Source organism: Anopheles funestus, unplaced genomic scaffold (genome assembly GCF_943734845.2).
Source record: "Anopheles funestus unplaced genomic scaffold, idAnoFuneDA-416_04 scaffold_13_ctg1, whole genome shotgun sequence".
NCBI classification, from domain to species: domain Eukaryota; kingdom Metazoa; phylum Arthropoda; class Insecta; order Diptera; family Culicidae; genus Anopheles; species Anopheles funestus.
In genome coordinates this window covers 169,974-191,205 of record NW_026045353.1, presented here as the reverse complement: position 1 = coordinate 191,205, position 21,232 = coordinate 169,974, and the positions used below count along the sequence as shown (strand labels likewise).

The following is a 21,232-nucleotide window of genomic DNA, read 5'->3' as shown; positions in this document are numbered from 1 at the left end:
GGTGTCTTGGCTAAGGTGTCTTGGCTAAGGTGTCTTGGCTAATGTGTCTTGGCTAATGTGTCTTGGCTTAGGTGTCTTGGCTAATGTGTCTCGGCTAAGGTGTCTTGGCTAATGTGTCTTGGCTAAAGTGTCTTGGCTAAGGTGTCTTGGCTAAGGTGTCTTGGCTAAGGTGTCTTGGCTAAGGTGTCTTTTCTAAGGTGTCTTGGCTAAGGTGTCTTGGCTAAGGTGTCTTGGCTAAGGTGTCTTGGCTAATGTGTCTTGGCTAATGTGTCTTGGCTAAGGTGTCTTGGCTAATGTGTCTCGGCTAAGGTGTCTTGGTTAAAGTGTCTTGGCTAAGGTGTCTTGGCTAAGGTGTCTTGGCTAAGGTGTCTTGGCTAATGTGTCTTGGCTAATGTGTCTTGGCTAAGGTGTCTTGGCTAAGGTTTCTTGGCTAATGTGTCTTGGCTAAAGTGTCTTGGCTTAAGTGTCTTGGCTAATGTGTCTCGGCTAAGGTGTCTTGGCTAAGGTGTCTTGGCTAAGGTGTCTTGGCTAAGGTGTCTTGACTAAGGTGTCTTGGCTAAGGTGTCTTGGCTTATGTGTCTCGGCTAATGTGTCTTGGCTAAGGTGTCTTGGCTAAGGTGTCTTGGCTAATGTGTCTTGGCTAAGGTGTCTTGGCTAAGGTGTCTTGGCTAATGTGTCTTGGCTAAAGTGTCTTGGCTTAGGTGTCTTGTCTAATGTGTCTCGGCTAAGGTGTCTTGGTTAAGGTGTCTTGGCTAAGGTGTCTTGGCTAAGGTGTCTTGGCTAATGTGTCTCGGCTAATGTGTCTTGGCTAAGGTGTCTTGGCTAAGGTGTCTTGGCTAATGTGTCTTGGCTAATGTGTCTTGGCTAATGTGTCTCGGCTAAGGTGTCTTGGCTAAAGTGTCTTGGCTAAGGTGTCTTGGCTAATGTGTCTCGGCTAATGTGTCTTGGCTAAGGTGTCTTGGCTAATGTGTCTCGGCTAATGTGTCTTGGCTAAGGTGTCTTGGCTAATGTGTCTTGGCTAATGTGTCTTGACTAAGGTGTCTTGGCTAATGTGTCTTGGCTAAGGTGTCTTGGCTAATGTGTCTTGGCTAAGGTGTCTTGGCTAATGTGTCTTGGCTAATGTGTCTTGACTAAGGTGTCTTGGCTAATGTGTCTCGGCTAATGTGTCTTGGCTAAGGTGTCTTGGCTAATGTGTCTCGGCTAATGTGTCTTGGCTAAGGTGTCTTGGCTAATGTGTCTTGGCTAATGTGTCTTGACTAAGGTGTCTTGGCTAATGTGTCTCGGCTAATGTGTCTTGGCTAAGGTGTCTTGGCTAACGTGTCTTGGCTAATGTGTCTTGGTCAAGGTGTCTTGGCTAATGTGTCTTGGCTAAGGTGTCTTGGCTAAGGTGTCTTGTCCAAGGTGTCTTGGCTAAGGTGTCTTGGCTAATGTGTCTTGGCTAAGGTGTCTTGGCTAAGGTGTCTTGGCTAAGGTGTCTTGGCTAAGGTGTCTTGGCTAAGGTGTCTTGGCTAATGTGTCTTGGCTAATGTGTCTCGGCTAATGTGTCTTGGCTAATGTGTCTTGGCTAATGTGTCTTGGCTAAGGTGTCTTGGCTAATGTGTCTTGGCTAAGGTGTCTTGGCTAAGGTGTCTTGGCTAATGTGTCTTGGCTAATGTGTCTTGGCTAAGGTGTCTTGGCTAAGGTTTCTTGGCTAATGTGTCTTGGCTAAAGTGTCTTGGCTTAAGTGTCTTGGCTAATGTGTCTCGGCTAAGGTGTCTTGGCTAAGGTGTCTTGGCTAAGGTGTCTTGGCTAAGGTGTCTTGACTAAGGTGTCTTGGCTAAGGTGTCTTGGCTTATGTGTCTCGGCTAATGTGTCTTGGCTAAGGTGTCTTGGCTAAGGTGTCTTGGCTAATGTGTCTTGGCTAATGTGTCTTGGCTAAGGTGTCTTGGCTAAGGTGTCTTGGCTAATGTGTCTTGGCTAAAGTGTCTTGGCTTAGGTGTCTTGTCTAATGTGTCTCGGCTAAGGTGTCTTGGTTAAGGTGTCTTGGCTAAGGTGTCTTGGCTAAGGTGTCTTGGCTAATGTGTCTCGGCTAATGTGTCTTGGCTTAGGTGTCTTGTCTAATGTGTCTCGGCTAAGGTGTCTCGGCTAATGTGTCTTGGCTAAGGTGTCTTGGCTAAGGTGTCTTGGGTAATGTGTCTTGGCTAATGTGTCTTGGCTAAGGTGTCTTGGCTAAGGTGTCTTGGCTAATGTGTCTTGGCTAATGTGTCTTGGCTAAGGTGTCTTGGCTAAGGTTTTTTGGCTAATGTGTCTTGGCTAAGGTGTCTTGGCTAAGGTGTCTTGGCTAATGTGTCTTGGCTAATGTGTCTTGGCTAAAGTGTCTTGGCTTAGGTGTCTTGTCTAATGTGTCTCGGCTAAGGTGTCTTGGTTAAGGTGTCTTGGCTAAGGTGTCTTGGCTAAGGTGTCTTGGCTAATGTGTCTCGGCTAATGTGTCTTGGCTAAAGTGTCTTGGCTAAGGTGTCTTGGCTAATGTGTCTTGGCTAATGTGTCTTGGCTAATGTGTCTTGGCTAAGGTGTCTTGGCTAAGGTGTCTTGGCTAAGGTGTCTTGGCTAAGGTGTCTTGGCTAATGTGTCTTGGCTAATGTGTCTTGGCTAAGGTGTCTTGGCTAAGGTTTCTTGGCTAATGTGTCTTGGCTAAAGTGTCTTGGCTTAAGTGTCTTGGCTAATGTGTCTCGGCTAAGGTGTCTTGGCTAAGGTGTCTTGGCTAAGGTGTCTTGGCTAAGGTGTCTTGGCTAATGTGTCTCGGCTAAGGTGTCTTGGTTAAGGTGTCTTGGCTAAGGTGTCTTGGCTAAGGTGTCTTGGCTAATGTGTCTCGGCTAATGTGTCTTGGCTAAGGTGTCTTGGCTAAGGTGTCTTGGCTAATGTGTCTTGGCTAATGTGTCTTGGCTAAGGTGTCTTGGCTAAGGTGTCTTGGCTTATGTGTCTCGGCTAATGTGTCTTGGCTAAGGTGTTTTGGCTAAGGTGTCTTGGCTAATGTGTCTTGGCTAATGTGTCTTGGCTAAGGTGTCTTGGCTAAGGTGTCTTGGCTAATGTGTCTTGGCTAAGGTGTCTTGGCTAATGTGTCTTGGCTAATGTGTCTTGACTAAGGTGTCTTGGCTAATGTGTCTCGGCTAATGTGTCTTGGCTAAGGTGTCTTGGCTAAGGTGTCTTGGCTAATGTGTCTTGGCTAATGTGTCTTGGCTAAGGTGTCTTGGCTAATGTGTCTTGGCTAAGGTGTCTTGGCTAAGGTGTCTTGGCTAATGTGTCTTGGCTAATGTGTCTTGGCTAAGGTGTCTTGGCTAAGGTGTCTTGGCTAATGTGTCTTGGCTAAGGTGTCTTGGCTAATGTGTCTTGGCTAAGGTGTCTTGGCTAAGGTGTCTTGGCTAATGTGTCTTGGCTAATGTGTCTTGGCTAAGGTGTCTTGGCTAAGGTTTCTTGGCTAATGTGTCTTGGCTAAAGTGTCTTGGCTTAAGTGTCTTGGCTAATGTGTCTCGGCTAAGGTGTCTTGGCTAAGGTGTCTTGGCTAAGGTGTCTTGGCTAAGGTGTCTTGACTAAGGTGTCTTGGCTAAGGTGTCTTGGCTTATGTGTCTCGGCTAATGTGTCTTGGCTAAGGTGTCTTGGCTAAGGTGTCCTGGCTAATGTGTCTTGGCTAATGTGTCTTGGCTAAGGTGTCTTGGCTAAGGTGTCTTGGCTAATGTGTCTTGGCTAAAGTGTCTTGGCTTAGGTGTCTTGGCTAATGTGTCTTGGCTAATGTGTCTTGGCTAAGGTGTCTTGGCTAAGGTGTCTTTGCTAATGTGTCTTGGCTAAGGTGTCTTGGCTAAGGTGTCTTGGCTAAGGTGTCTTGGCTAAGGTGTCTTGGCTAAGGTGTCTTGGCTAAGGTGTCTTGGCTAATGTGTCTTGGCTAATGTGTCTTGGCTAATGTGTCTTGGCTAATGTGTCTTGGCTAAGGTGTCTTGGCTAAGGTGTCTTGGCTAATGTGTCTTGGCTAAAGTGTCTTGGCTAATGTGTCTTGGCTAAGGTGTCTTGGCTAAGGTGTCTTGGCTAATGTGTCTTGGCTAAGGTGTCTTGGCTAAGGTGTCTTGGCTAAGGTGTCTTGGCTAAGGTGTCTTGGCTAATGTGTCTTGGCTAATGTGTCTCGGCTAATGTGTCTTGGCTAATGTGTCTTGGCTAATGTGTCTTGGCTAAGGTGTCTTGGCTAATGTGTCTTGGCTAAGGTGTCTTGGCTAAGGTGTCTTGGCTAATGTGTCTTGGCTAATGTGTCTTGGCTAAGGTGTCTTGGCTAAGGTTTCTTGGCTAATGTGTCTTGGCTAAAGTGTCTTGGCTTAAGTGTCTTGGCTAATGTGTCTCGGCTAAGGTGTCTTGGCTAAGGTGTCTTGGCTAAGGTGTCTTGGCTAAGGTGTCTTGACTAAGGTGTCTTGGCTAAGGTGTCTTGGCTTATGTGTCTCGGCTAATGTGTCTTGGCTAAGGTGTCTTGGCTAAGGTGTCCTGGCTAATGTGTCTTGGCTAATGTGTCTTGGCTAAGGTGTCTTGGCTAAGGTGTCTTGGCTAATGTGTCTTGGCTAAAGTGTCTTGGCTTAGGTGTCTTGGCTAATGTGTCTTGGCTAATGTGTCTTGGCTAAGGTGTCTTGGCTAATGTGTCTTGGCTAATGTGTCTTGGCTAATGTGTCTTGGCTAATGTGTCTTGGTCAAGGTGTCTTGGCTAATGTGTCTTGGCTAAGGTGTCTTGGCTAAGGTGTCTTGTCCAAGGTGTCTTGGCTAAGGTGTCTTGGCTAATGTGTCTTGGCTAAGGTGTCTTGGCTAAGGTGTCTTGGCTAAGGTGTCTTGGCTAAGGTGTCTTGGCTAATGTGTCTTGGCTAATGTGTCTCGCCTAATGTGTCTTGGCTAATGTGTCTTGGCTAATGTGTCTTGGCTAAGGTGTCTTGGCTAATGTGTCTTGGCTAAGGTGTCTTGGCTAAGGTGTCTTGGCTAATGTGTCTTGGCTAATGTGTCTTGGCTAAGGTGTCTTGGCTAAGGTTTCTTGGCTAATGTGTCTTGGCTAAAGTGTCTTGGCTTAAGTGTCTTGGCTAATGTGTCTCGGCTAAGGTGTCTTGGCTAAGGTGTCTTGGCTAAGGTGTCTTGGCTAAGGTGTCTTGACTAAGGTGTCTTGGCTAAGGTGTCTTGGCTTATGTGTCTCGGCTAATGTGTCTTGGCTAAGGTGTCTTGGCTAAGGTGTCCTGGCTAATGTGTCTTGGCTAATGTGTCTTGGCTAAGGTGTCTTGGCTAAGGTGTCTTGGCTAATGTGTCTTGGCTAAAGTGTCTTGGCTTAGGTGTCTTGGCTAATGTGTCTTGCCTAATGTGTCTTGGCTAAGGTGTCTTGGCTAATGTGTCTTGGCTAAGGTGTCTTGGCTAAGGTGTCTTGGCTAATGTGTCTTGGCTAATGTGTCTTGGCTAAGGTGTCTTGGCTAAGGTGTCTTGGCTAATGTGTCTTGGCTAAAGTGTCTTGGCTTAAGTGTCTTGGCTAATGTGTCTCGGCTAAGGTGTCTTGGCTAAGGTGTCTTGGCTAAGGTGTCTTGGCTAAGGTGTCTTGACTAAGGTGTCTTGGCTAAGGTGTCTTGGCTAATGTGTCTCGGCTAATGTGTCTTGGCTAAGGTGTCTTGGCTAAGGTGTCTTGGCTAATGTGTCTTGGCTAATGTGTCTTGGCTAAGGTGTCTTGGCTAAGGTGTCTTGGCTAATGTGTCTTGGCTAAAGTGTCTTGGCTTAGGTGTCTTGTCTAATGTGTCTCGGCTAAGGTGTCTTGGTTAAGGTGTCTTGGCTAAGGTGTCTTGGCTAAGGTGTCTTGGCTAAGGTGTCTTGGCTAATGTGTCTCGGCTAATGTGTCTTGGCTAAGGTGTCTTGGCTAAGGTGTCTTGGCTTATGTGTCTCGGCTAATGTGTCTTGACTAAGGTGTCTTGGCTAAGGTGTCTTGGCTTATGTGTCTCGGCTAATGTGTCTTGGCTAAGGTGTCTTGGCTAAGGTGTCTTGGCTAATGTGTCTTGGCTAATGTGTCTTGGCTAAGGTGTCTTGGCTAAGGTGTCTTGGCTAATGTGTCTTGGCTAAAGTGTCTTGGCTTAGGTGTCTTGTCTAATGTGTCTCGGCTAAGGTGTCTTGGTTAAGGTGTCTTGGCTAAGGTGTCTTGGCTAAGGTGTCTTGGCTAATGTGTCTCGGCTAATGTGTCTTGGCTAAGGTGTCTTGGCTAAGGTGTCTTGGCTAATGTGTCTTGGCTAATGTGTCTTGGCTAATGTGTCTCGGCTAATGTGTCTTGGCTAAGGTGTCTTGGCTAAGGTGTCTTGGCTAATGTGTCTCGGCTAATGTGTCTTGGCTAAGGTGTCTTGGCTAATGTGTCTCGGCTAATGTGTCTTGGCTAAGGTGTCTTGGCTAATGTGTCTTGGCTAATGTGTCTTGACTAAGGTGTCTTGGCTAATGTGTCTTGGCTAAGGTGTCTCGGCTAATGTGTCTTGGCTAAGGTGTCTTGGCTAAGGTGTCTTGGCTAATGTGTCTTGGCTAAGGTGTCTTGGCTAATGTGTCTTGGCTAATGTGTCTTGGCTAAGGTGTCTTGGCTAAGGTGTCTTGGCTAATGTGTCTTGGCTAATGTGTCTTGGCTAAGGTGTCTTGGCTAAGGTGTCTTGGCTAATGTGTCTTGGCTAATGTGTCTTGGCTAATGTGTCTTTTCTAAGGTGCCTTGGCTAAGGTGTCTTGGCTAATGTGTCTTGGCTAATGTGTCTCGGCTAATGTGTCTTGGCTAAGGTGTCTTGGCTAAGGTGTCTTGGCTAATGTGTCTTGGCTAAGGTGTCTTGGCTAATGTGTCTTGGCTAATGTGTCTTGGCTAAGGTGTCTTGGCTAAGGTGTCTTGGCTAATGTGTCTTGGCTAATGTGTCTTGGCTAAGGTGTCTTGGCTAATGTGTCTTGGCTAATGTGTCTTGACTAAGGTGTCTTGGCTAATGTGTCTCGGCTAATGTGTCTTGGCTAAGGTGTCTTGGCTAATGTGTCTCGGCTAATGTGTCTTGGCTAAGGTGTCTTGGCTAATGTGTCTTGGCTAATGTGTCTTGACTAAGGTGTCTTGGCTAATGTGTCTCGGCTAATGTGTCTTGGCTAAGGTGTCTTGGCTAAGGTGTCTTGGCTAATGTGTCTTGGCTAAGGTGTCTTGGCTAAGGTGTCTTGGCTAATGTGTCTTGGCTAAGGTGTCTTGGCTAAGGTGTCTTGGCTAATGTTTCTTTGCTAAGGTGTCTTGGCTAAGGTGTCTTGGCTAATGTGTCTTGGCTAAGGTGTCTTGGCTAATGTGTCTTGGCTAATGTGTCTCGGCTAATGTGTCTTGGCTAATGTGTCTTGGCTAATGTGTCTTGGCTAAGGTGTCTTGGCTAATGTGTCTTGGCTAAGGTGTCTTGGCTAAGGTGTCTTGGCTAATGTGTCTTGGCTAATGTGTCTTGGCTAAGGTGTCTTGGCTAATGTGTCTTGGCTAATGTGTCTTGGCTAATGTGTCTTGGCTAATGTGTCTCGGCTAAGGTTTCTTGGCTAATGTGTCTTGGCTAAGGTGTCTTGGCTAATGTGTCTTGGCTAAGGTGTCTTGGCTAATGTGTCTTGGCTAATGTGTCTTGGCTAAGGTGTCTTGGCTAAGGTGTCTTGGCTAAGGTGTCTTGGCTAATGTGTCTTGGCTAATGTGTCTTGGCTAATGTGTCTCGGCTAATGTGTCTTGGCTAAGGTGTCTTGGCTAAGGTGTCTTGGCTAAGGTGTCTCGGCTAATGTGTCTTGGCTAAGGTGTCTTGGCTAAGGTGTCTTGGCTAATGTGTCTTGGCTAATGTGTCTTGGCTAAGGTGTCTTGGCTAAGGTGTCTTGGCTAATGTGTCTTGGCTAATGTGTCTTGGCTAAGGTGTCTTGGCTAATGTGTCTTGGCTAAGGTGTCTTGGCTAATGTGTCTTGGCTAATGTGTCTTGGCTAAGGTGTCTTGGCTAAGGTGTCTTGGCTAATGTGTCTTGGCTAATGTGTCTTGGCTAATGTGTCTCGGCTAATGTGTCTTGGCTAAGGTGTCTTGGCTAAGGTGTCTTGGCTAATGTGTCTCGGCTAATGTGTCTTGGCTAAGGTGTCTTGGCTAAGGTGTCTTGGCTAATGTGTCTTGGCTAAGGTGTCTTGGCTAATGTGTCTTGGCTAAGGTGTCTTGGCTAAGGTGTCTTGTCCAAGGTGTCTTGGCTAAGGTGTCTTGGCTAATGTGTCTTGGCTAAGGTGTCTTGGCTAAGGTGTCTTGGCTAAGGTGTCTTGGCTAAGGTGTCTTGGCTAATGTGTCTTGGCTAATGTGTCTCGGCTAATGTGTCTTGGCTAATGTGTCTTGGCTAATGTGTCTTGGCTAAGGTGTCTTGGCTAATGTGTCTTGGCTAAGGTGTCTTGGCTAAGGTGTCTTGGCTAATGTGTCTTGGCTAATGTGTCTTGGCTAAGGTGTCTTGGCTAAGGTTTCTTGGCTAATGTGTCTTGGCTAAAGTGTCTTGGCTTAAGTGTCTTGGCTAATGTGTCTCGGCTAAGGTGTCTTGGCTAAGGTGTCTTGGCTAAGGTGTCTTGGCTAAGGTGTCTTGACTAAGGTGTCTTGGCTAAGGTGTCTTGGCTTATGTGTCTCGGCTAATGTGTCTTGGCTAAGGTGTCTTGGCTAAGGTGTCTTGGCTAATGTGTCTTGGCTAATGTGTCTTGGCTAAGGTGTCTTGGCTAAGGTGTCTTGGCTAATGTGTCTTGGCTAAAGTGTCTTGGCTTAGGTGTCTTGTCTAATGTGTCTCGGCTAAGGTGTCTTGGTTAAGGTGTCTTGGCTAAGGTGTCTTGGCTAAGGTGTCTTGGCTAATGTGTCTCGGCTAATGTGTCTTGGCTAAGGTGTCTTGGCTAAGGTGTCTTGGCTAATGTGTCTTGGCTAATGTGTCTTGGCTAATGTGTCTCGGCTAATGTGTCTTGGCTAAGGTGTCTTGGCTAAGGTGTCTTGGCTAATGTGTCTCGGCTAATGTGTCTTGGCTAAGGTGTCTTGGCTAATGTGTCTCGGCTAATGTGTCTTGGCTAAGGTGTCTTGGCTAATGTGTCTTGGCTAATGTGTCTTGACTAAGGTGTCTTGGCTAATGTGTCTTGGCTAAGGTGTCTTGGCTAATGTGTCTTGGCTAAGGTGTCTTGGCTAATGTGTCTTGGCTAATGTGTCTTGACTAAGGTGTCTTGGCTAATGTGTCTCGGCTAATGTGTCTTGGCTAAGGTGTCTTGGCTAATGTGTCTCGGCTAATGTGTCTTGGCTAAGGTGTCTTGGCTAATGTGTCTTGGCTAATGTGTCTTGACTAAGGTGTCTTGGCTAATGTGTCTCGGCTAATGTGTCTTGGCTAAGGTGTCTTGGCTAAGGTGTCTTGGCTAATGTGTCTTGGTCAAGGTGTCTTGGCTAATGTGTCTTGGCTAAGGTGTCTTGTCCAAGGTGTCTTGGCTAAGGTGTCTTGGCTAATGTGTCTTGGCTAAGGTGTCTTGGCTAAGGTGTCTTGGCTAAGGTGTCTTGGCTAAGGTGTCTTGGCTAAGGTGTCTTGGCTAATGTGTCTTGGCTAATGTGTCTCGGCTAATGTGTCTTGGCTAATGTGTCTTGGCTAATGTGTCTTGGCTAAGGTGTCTTGGCTAATGTGTCTTGGCTAAGGTGTCTTGGCTAATGTGTCTTGGCTAAGGTGTCTTGGCTAATGTGTCTTGGCTAAGGTGTCTTGGCTAAGGTGTCTTTGCTAATGTGTCTTGGCTAAAGTGTCTTGGCTAAGGTGTCTTGGCTAAGGTGTCTTGGCTAAGGTGTCTTGGCTAATGTGTCTTGGCTAATGTGTCTTGACTAAGGTGTCTTGGCTAATGTGTCTCGGCTAATGTGTCTTGGCTAAGGTGTCTTGGCTAAGGTGTCTTGGCTAATGTGTCTTGGCTAATGTGTCTTGGCTAAGGTGTCTTGGCTAATGTGTCTTGGCTAAGGTGTCTTGTCCAAGGTGTCTTGGCTAATGTGTCTTGGCTAATGTGTCTTGGCTAATGTGTCTTGGCTAATGTGTCTCGGCTAATGTGTCTTGGCTAAGGTGTCTTGGCTAATGTGTCTTGGCTAATGTGTCTTGGCTAAGGTGTCTTGGCTAATGTGTCTTGGCTAATGTGTCTTGTCCAAGGTGTCTTGGCTAATGTGTCTTGGCTAATGTGTCTTGGCTAAGGTGTCTTGGCTAATGTGTCTCGGCTAATGTGTCTTGGCTAAGGTGTCTTGGCTAAGGTGTCTTGGCTAATGTGTCTTGGCTAATGTGTCTTGGCTAAGGTGTCTTGGCTAATGTGTCTTGGCTAAGGTGTCTTGGCTAAGGTGTCTTGGCTAATGTGTCTTGGCTAATGTGTCTTGGCTAATGTGTCTTGGCTAAGGTGTCTTGGCTAAGGTGTCTTGGCTAATGTGTCTTGGCTAATGTGTCTTGACTAAGGTGTCTTGGCTAATGTGTCTCGGCTAATGTGTCTTGGCTAAGGTGTCTTGGCTAAGGTGTCTTGGCTAAGGTGTCTTGGCTAATGTGTCTTGGCTAATGTGTCTTGGCTAAGGTGTCTTGGCTAATGTGTCTTGGCTAAGGTGTCTTGTCCAAGGTGTCTTGGCTAAGGTGTCTTGGCTAATGTGTCTTGGCTAAGGTGTCTTGGCTAAGGTGTCTTGGCTAAGGTGTCTTGGCTAAGGTGTCTTGGCTAATGTGTCTTGGCTAATGTGTCTCGGCTAATGTGTCTTGGCTAATGTGTCTTGGCTAATGTGTCTTGGCTAAGGTGTCTTGGCTAATGTGTCTTGGCTAAGGTGTCTTGTCCAAGGTGTCTTGGCTAAGGTGTCTTGGCTAATGTGTCTTGGCTAATGTGTCTTGGCTAAGGTGTCTTGGCTAATGTGTCTTGGCTAAGGTGTCTTGGCTAATGTGTCTTGGCTAATGTGTCTTGACTAAGGTGTCTTGGCTAATGTGTCTCGGCTAATGTGTCTTGGCTAAGGTGTCTTGGCTAAGGTGTCTTGGCTAATGTGTCTTGGTCAAGGTGTCTTGGCTAATGTGTCTTGGCTAAGGTGTCTTGGCTAAGGTGTCTTGTCCAAGGTGTCTTGGCTAAGGTGTCTTGGCTAATGTGTCTTGGCTAAGGTGTCTTGGCTAAGGTGTCTTGGCTAAGGTGTCTTGGCTAAGGTGTCTTGGCTAATGTGTCTTGGCTAATGTGTCTCGGCTAATGTGTCTTGGCTAATGTGTCTTGGCTAATGTGTCTTGGCTAAGGTGTCTTGGTTAATGTGTCTTGGCTAATGTGTCTTGGCTAAGGTGTCTTGGCTAATGTGTCTCGGCTAATGTGTCTTGGCTAAGGTGTCTTGGCTAAGGTGTCTTGGCTAAAGTGTCTTGGCTAAGGTGTCTTGGCTAAGGTGTCTTGGCTAAGGTGTTTTGGCTAATGTGTCTCGGCTAATGTGTCTTGGCTAAGGTGTCTTGGCTAAGGTGTCTTGGCTTATGTGTCTCGGCTAATGTGTCTTGGCTAAGGTGTCTTGGCTAAGGTGTCTTGGCTAATGTGTCTTGGCTAAGGTGTCTTGGCTAATGTGTCTTGGCTAATGTGTCTTGGCTAATGTGTCTTGCCTAATGTGTCTTGGCTAAGGTGTCTTGGCTAATGTGTCTTGGCTAATGTGTCTTGGCTAAGGTGTCTTGGCTAAGGTGTCTTGGCTAAGGTGTCTTGGCTAAGGTGTCTTGGCTAATGTGTCTCGGCTAATGTGTCTTGGCTTAGGTGTGTTGGCTAAAGTGTCTTGGTCAAGGTGTCTTGGCTAAGGTGTCTTGGCTAAGGTGTTTTGGCTAATGTGTCTCGGCTAGTGTGTCTTGGCTAAGGTGTCTTGGCTAAGGTGTCTTGGCTTATGTGTCTCGGCTAATGTGTCTTGGCTAAGGTGTCTTGGCTAAGGTGTCTTGGCTAATGTGTCTTGGCTAAGGTGTCTTGGCTAATGTGTCTTGGCTAATGTGTCTCGGCTAATGTGTCTTGGCTAAGGTGTCTTGGCTAAGGTGTCTTGGCTAAAGTGTCTTGGCTAATGTGTCTTTGCTAATGTGTCTTGGCTAATGTGTCTTGGCTAAGGTGTCTTGGCTAAGGTGTCTTGGCTTATGTGTCTCGGCTAATGTGTCTTGGCTAAGGTGTCTTGGCTAAGGTGTCTTGGCTAATGTGTCTTGGCTAAGGTGTCTTGGCTAATGTGTCTTGGCTAATGTGTCTTGGCTAAGGTGTCTTGGCTAATGTGTCTTGGCTAATGTGTCTTGGCTAAGGTGTCTTGGCTAATGTTTCTCGGCTAATGTGTCTTGGCTAAGGTGTCTTGGCTAAGGTGTCTTGGCTTATGTGTCTCGGCTAAGGTGTCTTGGCTAAGGTGTCTTGGCTAAAGTGTCTTGGCTAAGGTGTCTTGGCTAAGGTGTCTTGGCTAAGGTGTTTTGGCTAATGTGTCTCGGCTAATGTGTCTTGGCTAAGGTGTCTTGGCTAATGTGTCTTGGCTAATGTGTCTTGGCTAATGTGTCTTGGCTAATGTGTCTTGGCTAAGGTGTCTTGGCTAAGGTGTCTTGGCTTATGTGTCTTGGCTAAGGTGTCTTGGCTAATGTGTCTTGGCTAATGTGTCTTGGCTAAGGTGTCTTTGCTAAGGTGTCTTGGCTAATGTGTCTTGGCTAATGTGTCTTGGCTAATGTGTCTTGGCTAATGTGTCTTGGCTAAGGTGTCTTTGCTAAGGTGTCTTGGCTAATGTGTCTTGGCTAATGTGTCTTGGCTAATGTGTCTTGGCTAAGGTGTCTTGGCTAATGTGTCTTGGGTAATGTGTCTTGGCTAAGGTGTCTTGGCTAATGTGTCTTGGCTAAGGTGTCTTGGCTAAGGTGTCTTGGCTAAGGTGTCTTGGCTAAGGTGTCTTGGCTAATGTGTCTTGGCTAATGTGTCTCGGCTAATGTGTCTTGGCTAATGTGTCTTGGCTAATGTGTCTTGGCTAAGGTGTCTTGGCTAATGTGTCTTGGCTAATGTGTCTTGGCTAAGGTGTCTTTGCTAAGGTGTCTTGGCTAATGTGTCTTGGCTAATGTGTCTTGGCTAATGTGTCTTGGCTAATGTGTCTTGGCTAAGGTGTCTTTGCTAAGGTGTCTTGGCTAATGTGTCTTGGCTAATGTGTCTTGGCTAATGTGTCTCGGCTAATGTGTCTTGGCTAATGTGTCTTGGCTAATGTGTCTTGGCTAAGGTGTCTTGGCTAATGTGTCTTGGCTAATGTGTCTTGGCTAAGGTGTCTTTGCTAAGGTGTCTTGGCTAATGTGTCTTGGCTAAGGTGTCTTGGCTAATGTGTCTTGGCTAAGGTGTCTTGGCTAATGTGTCTTGGCTAAGGTGTCTTGGCTAATGTGTCTTGGCTAAAGTGTCTTGGTCAAGGTGTCTTGGCTAAGGTGTCTTGGCTAAGGTGTTTTGGCTAATGTGTCTCGGCTAATGTGTCTTGGCTAAGGTGTCTTGGCTAAGGTGTCTTGGCTTATGTGTCTCGGCTAATGTGTCTTGGCTAAGGTGTCTTGGCTAAGGTGTCTTGGCTAAGGTGTCTTGGCTTATGTGTCTCGGCTAATGTGTCTTGGCTAAGGTGTCTTGGCTAAGGTGTCTTGGCTAATGTGTCTTGGCTAAGGTGTCTTGGCTAATGTGTCTTGGCTAATGTGTCTTGGCTAAGGTGTCTTGGCTAATGTGTCTTGGCTAATGTGTCTTGGCTAAGGTGTCTTGGCTAATGTGTCTTGGCTAAGGTGTCTTGGCTAAAGTGTCTTGGCTAAGGTGTCTTGGCTAAAGTGTCTTGGTCAAGGTGTCTTGGCTAAGGTGTCTTGGCTAAGGTGTTTTGGCTAATGTGTCTCGGCTAATGTGTCTTGGCTAAGGTGTCTTGGCTAAGGTGTCTTGGCTTATGTGTCTCGGCTAATGTGTCTTGGCTAAGGTGTCTTGGCTAAGGTGTCTTGGCTAAGGTGTCTTGGCTTATGTGTCTCGGCTAATGTGTCTTGGCTAAGGTGTCTTGGCTAAGGTGTCTTGGCTAATGTGTCATGGCTAAGGTGTCTTGGCTAATGTGTCTTGGCTAATGTGTCTTGGCTAAGGTGTCTTGGCTAATGTGTCTTGGCTAATGTGTCTTGGCTAAGGTGTCTTGGCTAATGTGTCTTGGCTAAGGTGTCTTGGCTAATGTGTCTTGGCTAAGGTGTCTTGGCTAATGTGTCTTGGCTAAGGTGTCTTGGCTAATGTGTCTTGGCTAAGGTGTCTTGGCTAATGTGTCTTGGCTAAGGTGTCTTGGCTAAGGTGTCTTGGCTAAGGTGTCTTGGCTAAGGTGTCTTGGCTAATGTGTCTTGGCTAATGTGTCTTGGCTAAGGTGTCTTGGCTAAGGTGTCTTGGCTAATGTGTCTTGGCTAAGGTGTCTTGGCTAATGTGTCTTGGCTAAGGTGTCTTGGCTAAGGTGTCTTGGCTAAGGTGTCTTGGCTAAGGTGTCTTGGCTAATGTGTCTTGGCTAAGGTGTCTTTGCTAAGGTGTCTTGGCTAATGTGTCTTGGCTAAGGTGTCTTGGCTAATGTGTCTTGGCTAAGGTGTCTTGGCTAATGTGTCTTGGCTAAGGTGTCTTGGCTAATGTGTCTTGGCTAAGGTGTCTTGGCTAAGGTGTCTTGGCTAAGGTGTCTTGGCTAAGGTGTCTTGGCTAATGTGTCTTGGCTAATGTGTCTTGGCTAAGGTGTCTTGGCTAAGGTGTCTTGGCTTATGTGTCTCGGCTAATGTGTCTTGGCTAAGGTGTCTTGGCTAAGGTGTCTTGGCTAATGTGTCTTGGCTAATGTGTCTTGGCTAATGTGTCTCGGCTAATGTGTCTTGGCTAAGGTGTCTTGGCTAAGGTGTCTTGGCTAATGTGTCTTGGCTAAGGTGTCTTGGCTAATGTGTCTTGGCTAATGTGTCTTGGCTAATGTGTCTTGGCTAATGTGTCTTGGCTAAGGTGTCTTGGCTAATGTGTCTTGGCTAATGTGTCTTGGCTAATGTGTCTTGGCTAATGTGTCTTGGCTAAGGTGTCTTGGCTAATGTGTCTTGGCTAATGTGTCTTGGCTAAGGTGTCTTGGCTAAGGTGTCTTGGCTAAGGTGTCTTGGCTAAGGTGTCTTGGCTAATGTGTCTCGGCTAATGTGTCTTGGCTTAGGTGTCTTCGATAAGGTGTCTTGGCTAATGTGTCTTGGCTAATGCGACTTGGCTAATGTGTCTTGGCTAAGGTGTCTTGGCTAAGGTGTCTTGGCTAAGGTGTCTTGGCTAAGGTGTCTTGGCTAAGGTGTCTTGGCTAATGTGTCTCGGCTAATGTGTCTTGGCTAAGGTGTCTTGGCTAAGGTGTCTTGTCCAAGGTGTCTTGGCTAAGGTGTCTTGGCTAATGTGTCTTGGCTAAGGTGTCTTGGCTAAGGTGTCTTGGCTAATGGGTCTTGGCTAATGTGTCTTGGCTAAGGTGTCTTGGCTAAGGTGTCTTGGCTTATGTGTCTCGGCTAATGTGTCTTGGCTAAGGTGTCTTGGCTAATGTGTCTTGGCTAATGTGTCTCGGCTAATGTGTCTTGGCTAATGTGTCTTGGCTAATGTGTCTTGGCTAAGGTGTCTTGGCTAATGTGTCTTGGCTAATGTGTCTCGGCTAATGTGTCTTGGCTAATGTGTCTTGGCTAATGTGTCTTGGCTAAGGTGTCTTGGCTAAGGTGTCTTGGCTAATGCGACTTGGCTAATGTGTCTTGGCTAAGGTGTCTTGGCTAAGGTGTCTTGGCTAAGGTGTCTTGGCTAAGGTGTCTTGGCTAAGGTGTCTTGGCTAATGTGTCTCGGCTAATGTGTCTTGGCTAAGGTGTCTTGGCTAAGGTGTCTTGTCCAAGGTGTCTTGGCTAAGGTGTCTTGGCTAATGTGTCTTGGCTAAGGTGTCTTTGCTAAGGTGTCTTGGCTAATGTGTCTTGGCTAATGTGTCTTGGCTAAGGTGTCTTGGCTAATGTGTCTCGGTTAATGTGTCTTGGCTAAGGTGTCTTGGCTAAGGTGTCTTGGCTTATGTGTCTCGGCTAATGTGTCTTGGCTAAGGTGTCTTGGCTAATGTGTCTTGGCTAATGTGTCTTGGCTAAGGTGTCTTTGCTAAGGTGTCTTGGCTAATGTGTCTTGGCTAATGTGTCTTGGCTAATGTGTCTTGGCTAATGTGTCTTGGCTAAGGTGTCTTTGCTAAGGTGTCTTGGCTAATGTGTCTTGGCAAATGTGTCTTGGCTAATGTGTCTTGGCTAATGTGTCTTGGCTAATGTGTCTTGGCAAATGTGTCTTGGCTAATGTGTCTTGGCTAATGTGTCTTGGCTAATGTGTCTTGGCAAATGTGTCTCGGCTAATGTGTCTTGGCTAATGTGTCTTCGATAAGGTGTCTTGGCTAATGTGTCTTGGCTAATGTGTCTTGGCTAATGTGTCTTGGCTAATGCGACTTGGCTAATGTGTCTTGGCTAAGGTGTCTTTGCTAAGGTGTCTTGGCTAAGGTGTCTTGGCTAAGGTGTCTTGGCTAAGGTGTCTTGGCTAATGTGTCTTGGCTAATGTGTCTCGGCTAATGTGTCTTGGCTAATGTGTCTTGGCTAATGTGTCTTGGCTAAGGTGTCTTGGCTAATGTGTCTTGGCTAATGTGTCTTGGCTAAGGTGTCTTGGCTAATGTGTCTCGGCTAAGGTGTCTTGGCTAAGGTGTCTTGGCTAATGTGTCTCGGCTAATGTGTCTTGGCTAAGGTGTCTTGGCTAAAGTGTCTTGGCTAAGGTGTCTTGGCTAAGGTGTCTTGGCTAAGGTGTCTTGGCTAATGTGTCTTGGCTAATGTGTCTTGACTAAGGTGTCTTTGCTAAGGTGTCTTGGCTAATGTGTCTTGGCTAATGTGTCTTGGCTAATGTGTCTTGGCTAATGTGTCTTGGCTAAGGTGTCTTTGCTAAGGTGTCTTGGCTAATGTGTCTTGGCTAATGTGTCTTGGCTAATGTGTCTTGGCTAATGTGTCTTGGCAAATGTGTCTTGGCTAATGTGTCTTGGCTAATGTGTCTTGGCTAATGTGTCTTGGCAAATGTGTCTCGGCTAATGTGTCTTGGCTAATGTGTCTTCGATAAGGTGTCTTGGCTAATGTGTCTTGGCTAATGTGTCTTGGCTAATGTGTCTTGGCTAATGCGACTTGGCTAATGTGTCTTGGCTAAGGTGTCTTGGCTAATGTGTCTTGGCTAAGGTGTCTTGGCTAAGGTGTCTTGGCTAAGGTGTCTTGGCTAATGTGTCTTGGCTAATGTGTCTTGGCTAAGGTGTCTTGGCTAATGTGTCTCGGTTAATGTGTCTTGGCTAAGGTGTCTTGGCTAAGGTGTCTTGGCTTATGTGTCTCGGCTAATGTGTCTTGGCTAAGGTGTCTTGGCTAATGTGTCTTGGCTAATGTGTCTTGGCTAAGGTGTCTTTGCTAAGGTGTCTTGGCTAATGTGTCTTGGCTAATGTGTCTTGGCTAATGTGTCTTGGCTAATGTGTCTTGGCTAAGGTGTCTTGGCTAATGTGTCTTGGCTAATGTGTCTTGGCTAAGGTGTCTTTGCTAAGGTGTCTTGGCTAATGTGTCTTGGCTAATGTGTCTTGGCTAATGTGTCTTGGCTAATGTGTCTTGGCTAAGGTGTCTTGGCTAAGGTGTCTTGGCTAATGTGTCTTGGCTAAGGTGTCTTGGCTAATGTGTCTTGGCTAATGTGTCTCGGCTAATGTGTCTTGGCTAAGGTGTCTTGGCTAAGGTGTCTTGGCTAATGTGTCTTGGCTAATGTGTCTCGGCTAATGTGTCTTGGCTAAGGTGTCTTGGCTAAGGTGTCTTGGCTAATGTGTCTTGGCTAATGTGTCTTTGCTAATGTGTCTTGGCTAATGTGTCTTGGCTAAGGTGTCTTGGCTAAGGTGTCTTGGCTTATGTGTCTCGGCTAATGTGTCTTGGCTAAGGTGTCTTGGCTAAGGTGTCTTGGCTAATGTGTCTTGGCTAAGGTGTCTTGGCTAATGTGTCTTGGCTAATGTGTCTTGGCTAAGGTGTCTTGGCTAATGTGTCTTGGCTAATGTGTCTTGGCTAAGGTGTCTTGGTAATGTGTCTCGGCTAATGTGTCTTGGCTAAGGTGTCTTGGCTAAGGTGTCTTGGCTTATGTGTCTCGGCTAATGTGTCTTGGCTAAGGTGTCTTGGCTAAAGTGTCTTGGCTAAGGTGTCTTGGCTAAGGTGTCTTGGCTAAGGTGTTTTGGCTAATGTGTCTTGGCTAATGTGTCTTGGCTAAGGTGTCTTGGCTAATGTGTCTTGGCTAATGTGTCTTGGCTAATGTGTCTTGGCTAAGGTGTCTTGGCTAAGGTGTCTTGGCTTATGTGTCTTGGCTAAGGTGTCTTGGCTAATGTGTCTTGGCTAATGTGTCTTGGCTAAGGTGTCTTTGCTAAGGTGTCTTGGCTAATGTGTCTTGGCTAATGTGTCTTGGCTAATGTGTCTTGGCTAATGTGTCTTGGCTAAGGTGTCTTTGCTAAGGTGTCTTGGCTAATGTGTCTTGGCTAATGTGTCTTGGCTAATGTGTCTTGGCTAAGGTGTCTTGGCTAATGTGTCTTGGCTAATGTGTCTTGGCTAAGGTGTCTTGGCTAATGTGTCTTGGCTAAGGTGTCTTGGCTAAGGTGTCTTGGCTAAGGTGTCTTGGCTAAGGTGTCTTGGCTAATGTGTCTTGGCTAATGTGTCTCGGCTAATGTGTCTTGGCTAATGTGTCTTGGCTAATGTGTCTTGGCTAAGGTGTCTTGGCTAATGTGTCTTGGCTAATGTGTCTTGGCTAAGGTGTCTTTGCTAAGGTGTCTTGGCTAATGTGTCTTGGCTAATGTGTCTTGGCTAATGTGTCTTGGCTAATGTGTCTTGGCTAAGGTGTCTTTGCTAAGGTGTCTTGGCTAATGTGTCTTGGCTAATGTGTCTTGGCTAATGTGTCTCGGCTAATGTGTCTTGGCTAATGTGTCTTGGCTAATGTGTCTTGGCTAAGGTGTCTTGGCTAATGTGTCTTGGCTAATGTGTCTTGGCTAAGGTGTCTTTGCTAAGGTGTCTTGGCTAATGTGTCTTGGCTAAGGTGTCTTTGCTAATGTGTCTTGGCTAAGGTGTCTTGGCTAATGTGTCTTGGCTAAGGTGTCTTGGCTAATGTGTCTTGGCTAAGGTGTCTTGGCTAAGGTGTCTTGGCTAAGGTGTCTTGGCTAAGGTGTCTTGGCTAATGTGTCTTGGCTAATGTGTCTTGGCTAAGGTGTCTTGGCTAAGGTGTCTTGGCTTATGTGTCTCGGCTAATGTGTCTTGGCTAAGGTGTCTTGGCTAAGGTGTCTTGGCTAATGTGTCTTGGCTAATGTGTCTTGGCTAAGGTGTCTTGGCTAATGTGTCTCGGCTAAGGTGTCTTGGCTAAGGTGTCTTGGCTAATGTGTCTTGGCTAAAGTGTCTTGGCTAAGGTGTCTTGGCTAATGTGTCTCGGCTAAGGTGTCTTGGCTAAGGTGTCTTGGCTAATGTGTCTTGGCTAAAGTGTCTTGGCTAAGGTGTCTTGGCTAATGTGTCTCGGCTAAAGTGTCTTGGCTAAGGTGTCTTGGCTAAGGTGTCTTGGCTAAAGTGTCTTGGCTAAGGTGTCTTGGCTAATGTGTCTCGGCTAAGGTGTCTTGGCTAATGTGTCTTGGCTACGGTGTCTTGGCTAAGGTGTCTTGGCTAATGTGTCTTGGCTAAGGTGTCTTGGCTAAGGTGTCTTGGCTAAGGTGTTTTGGCTAAGGTGTCTTGGCTAAGGTGTCTTGGCTAATGTGTCTCGGCGAATGTGTCTTGGCTAAGGTGTCTTGGCTAAAGTGTCTTGGCTAAGGTGTCTTGGCTAAGGTGTCTTGGCTAAGGTGTCTTGGCTAATGTGTCTTGGCTAATGTGTCTTGGCTAAGGTGTCTTTGCTAAGGTGTCTTGGCTAATGTGTCTTGGCTAATGTGTCTTGGCTAATGTGTCTTGGCTAATGTGTCTTGGCTAAGGTGTCTTTGCTAAGGTGTCTTGGCTAATGTGTCTTGGCTAATGTGTCTTGGCTAATGTGTCTTGGCTAATGTGTCTTGGCTAATGTGTCTTGGCAAATGTGTCTTGGCTAATGTGTCTTGGCTAATGTGTCTTGGCTAATGTGTCTTGGCAAATGTGTCTCGGCTAATGTGTCTTGGCTAATGTGTCTTCGATAAGGTGTCTTGGCTAATGTGTCTTGGCTAATGTGTCTTGGCTAATGTGTCTTGGCTAATGCGACTTGGCTAATGTGTCTTGGCTAAGGTGTCTTGGCTAATGTGTCTTGGCTAAGGTGTCTTGGCTAAGGTGTCTTGGCTAAGGTGTCTTGGCTAATGTGTCTTGGCTAATGTGTCTTGGCTAAGGTGTCTTTGCTAAGGTGTCTTGGCTAATGTGTCTTAGCTAATGTGTCTTGGCTAATGTGTCTTGGCTAATGTGTCTTGGCTAAGGTGTCTTTGCTAAGGTGTCTTGGCTAATGTGTCTTGGCTAATGTGTCTTGGCTAATGTGTCTTGGCTAAGGTGTCTTGGCTAATGTGTCTTGGCTAATGTGTCTTGGCTAAGGTGTCTTGGCTAATGTGTCTTGGCTAAGGTGTCTTGGCTAAGGTGTCTTGGCTAAGGTGTCTTGGCTAAGGTGTCTTGGCTAATGTGTCTTGGCTAATGTGTCTCGGCTAATGTGTCTTGGCTAATGTGTCTTGGCTAATGTGTCTTGGCTAATGTGTCTTCGATAAGGTGTCTTGGCTAATGTGTCTTGGCTAATGTGTCTTGGCTAATGTGTCTTGGCTAATGCGACTTGGCTAATGTGTCTTGGCTAAGGTGTCTTGGCTAATGTGTCTTGGCAAATGTGTCTCGGCTAATGTGTCTTGGCTAATGTGTCTTGGCTAAGGTGTCTTTGCTAAGGTGTCTTGGCTAAGGTGTCTTGGCTAAGGTGTCTTGGCTAATGTGTCTTGGCTAATGTGTCTTGGCTAATGTGTCTTGGCTAAGGTGTCTTCGATAAGGTGTCTTGGCTAAGGTGTCTTGGCTAATGTGTCTTGGCTAATGTGTCTTGGCTAAGGTGTCTTTGCTAAGGTGTCTTGGCTAAAGTGTCTTGGCTAAGGTGTCTTCGATAAGGTGTCTTGGCTAAGGTGTCTTGGCTAATGTGTCTTGGCTAATGTGTCTTGGCTAAGGTGTCTTTGCTAAGGTGTCTTGGCTAATGTGTCTTGGCTAATGTGTCTTGGCTAATGTGTCTTGGCTAATGTGTCTTGGCTAAGGTGTCTTTGCTAAGGTGTCTTGGCTAATGTGTCTTG

At 46.4% G+C, this 21,232-nt stretch overlaps 1 long non-coding RNA gene across 1 annotated transcript; it reads left to right on the top strand.

Moving 5' to 3' along the window:
* The first annotated feature begins 318 nt into the window (after positions 1 to 318).
* Positions 319 to 15,668, top strand: LOC125774506 (uncharacterized). Its single transcript, XR_007420984.1, has 4 exons — positions 319 to 2,437; positions 5,840 to 7,127; positions 9,018 to 9,437; positions 15,290 to 15,668. It is a non-coding gene; the product is annotated as an uncharacterized LOC125774506 (long non-coding RNA).
* The last annotated feature ends 5,564 nt before the right edge of the window (positions 15,669 to 21,232 follow it).